Below are 2,762 nucleotides of genomic sequence, written 5' to 3'. Positions count from 1 at the left end.
GACCAGGTACAAATTGTTTTCTGAAAAAGATCATCACAAGACTGTTTGTGCTTGACAAATAAAAAACTAAAGAGAGATTCTAGCTTAACTACTCTGTATTGTTTTGTGCCACCTTTGTATTTACCTCCACATTAAATACATAAAACTTCATTTGGTCTGGATTTTGGATTTTTATAATGAATTAAAAAGGATCACCTCGGAAGAGATTTTTAGGATTATTTTTCAGATGATAAAGATTTACGAACTAGAGTTTCATTGTACTAGTTTAATGGAAGTTCTTGTCTATATGAAAAGAAAATACATGAACATGTATTCCTAAAACAACATTTGCTAGATATAGACATTTGACAATACAGTGAGGGCATACTTAAGCTCAAAAAAAATATTGATACCTCTGGGAAAATTTAACTGCAAATTAGATAAGGAAGAAGTTTGACATCTAAATTTATTATTAAAGCTTCTTCATTTTAAAATCTTAGCAAATTGAATTGATTTATCTCTGAATATTCCAGCAATTAATGTAATAATGTGTTAATGCTGTCTTCTGTCACTTGACAGAAAATGAAAATGATTGGGTTATTTCACTCTGCCTACATTCTCACCTGAGCAAAATTTTCAGGCCAGGGTTATTATTTGGCTTTGACGCAGAGGTGGTATTCAGCAGGTTCTGACCAGTTCTGGAGAACCAGTAGTGGAAATTTTGAGTAGTTAGGAGAACCGGTAAATACCACCTCTGATTGGCCCCACCCCCATCTATTCTCTGCCTCCTGAGTCCCAGCTAATTGGGAGAAAATGAGGATTTTGCAGTAGTAACCTTCCCCTGGAGTGAGAAGGGAATGTAGATTTTACAGCATTCCGCTGCGACGCCCACCAAGCCACGCCTACAGAACTGGTAGTAAAAATTTTGAACCCCTCCACTTTGAGTGCTATGAAAGATCTACATTTCCAAACCAAATTTATTTTAATGGGATTTAGGGTGTGAGCGTGGGTGTGTATGATACACTATTAAATATAATTAATTTGTATTCTTTATCATTGAACTTTACAATTTGAAGGTGATTTTTAGATGCCGTAGGGTGTACCCAAGGCTTGGAGGAGTATGCAGGGCATTGGGGCCTCAGATTTTTCACATGCTGTAAGCCTATGAATATTGAAGGAAGTTCAAATGAGCTTACATTTTAATAACTATGGCTAAGACTGCACCATATTTAAGCCTTTGCTGTGGCAAGGTGTCATGCCCTTCCCTCATGGATGCTAGAGAATAGATATTAAAAAAACTTGTCATTGTAGAGTTGGGAAGATAGAAACAAGTGAGTAGGCACTACTGGTTTGCCCATAATAGCTATCTATGCAGCACATATATTAATACCCTTGCTGGTAGATTTTCCAGGTTGCTCCAAGCAGTTCAGAAACCACATCTATTGTCCTGAACAATACAATGTAGCAACATTTTGAGGCAGTATATAAAATCTGGTGCTTGTAACAAGTTAGCAATATGCATTTCTTTCCTCATTTTTATTTCTTCCTTTGCTTATGTGTTTGCTTCCTTCTGCCTTCAGCAACTGCTTCTATGCCTACTTGTTTTGTATATTTTCATATATTGCATACACACAAACATACATACATGCATACATACATATATGGTTGGCAGCTTCGCAGTTTGAATCCCTAGCGCCGCATAACAGTATGAGCTCCCATTACTTGTCCCAGCTTCTGCCAACCTACCAGTTCAAAACATGTAAAAATGCAAGTAGAAATAGGAACCACCTTTGGTGGGAAGGTAACCGTTCCATGCACTTTTGGCGTTTAGTCATGCTGGCCACATGACCACGGAGAACATCTTCAGACAGCTGGCTCTTCGGCTTCAAAATGCAGATGAGTACCGCTCCCTAGAGTCGGGAATTAGCACATTAGAACGATTAGCAAGGGGAACCTTTACCTTTATATATATTATACAGATATATTATATATAATATATTATTATACAGATATAATATCTGTAAAATTTTAGATCTGAAACATACTTTGATTTAAGCCTTGATTGCCTATAATGAATTTTATGTGTGTTGTTATTACTTATGAAGTTGTGTCTGACCCATCGCGAGCCCATGGACAACGTTCCTCCAGGCCTTCCTGTCCTCTACCACCCTCTGGAGTCCATTTAAACTCACGCCTACTGCTTCGGTGACTCTATCCATCCACCTCATTGTCTGTCATCCCCTTCTTTTGCCCTCAGTTTTTCCCAGCATTAGGCTCTTCTCCAGTGAGTCCTTCCTTCTCATTAGGTGGCCCAAATATTTGAGTTTCTTCTTCAGGATCTGACCTTTAAAGAGCAGTCAGGGTTGATCTCCTCTAGGATTGACCGGTTTGATTGCCTTCCAGTCCAAGGGACTCGCAGGAGTCTTCTCCAGCACCATAGTTCAAAGACCTCAATTCTTTGGTGCTCAGCCTTTCTTGTGGCCCAACTTTCACAGCCATACATTGCAATTGGGAAAACCATAGCCTTGACTATACAGTTTTATTTCCCCCATATAGAATCATTTCTTGCATTTCATATTATAATTTTATACTTCTATACCTTTTACAATATGTTTTGTTTTATGCTGGCTTTAGGCCATAGTAATTTTGTCTGACCTGTTTCATTTAATAATTCACCATAGCACATGTCCACTTTCTTCCAATGCAGTTTTGGTTTCCATGTCCATTAGCTCCTTTAAGAAGTTGGGGGAAATGGAGGGGAATCTGTTCTTCTGATAATCAAC

This window comes from Thamnophis elegans, chromosome 4, assembly GCF_009769535.1.
Source record: "Thamnophis elegans isolate rThaEle1 chromosome 4, rThaEle1.pri, whole genome shotgun sequence".
Classification (NCBI taxonomy): Eukaryota; Metazoa; Chordata; class Lepidosauria; order Squamata; family Colubridae; genus Thamnophis; species Thamnophis elegans.
Note: the sequence above shows the minus strand (reverse complement) of the source record.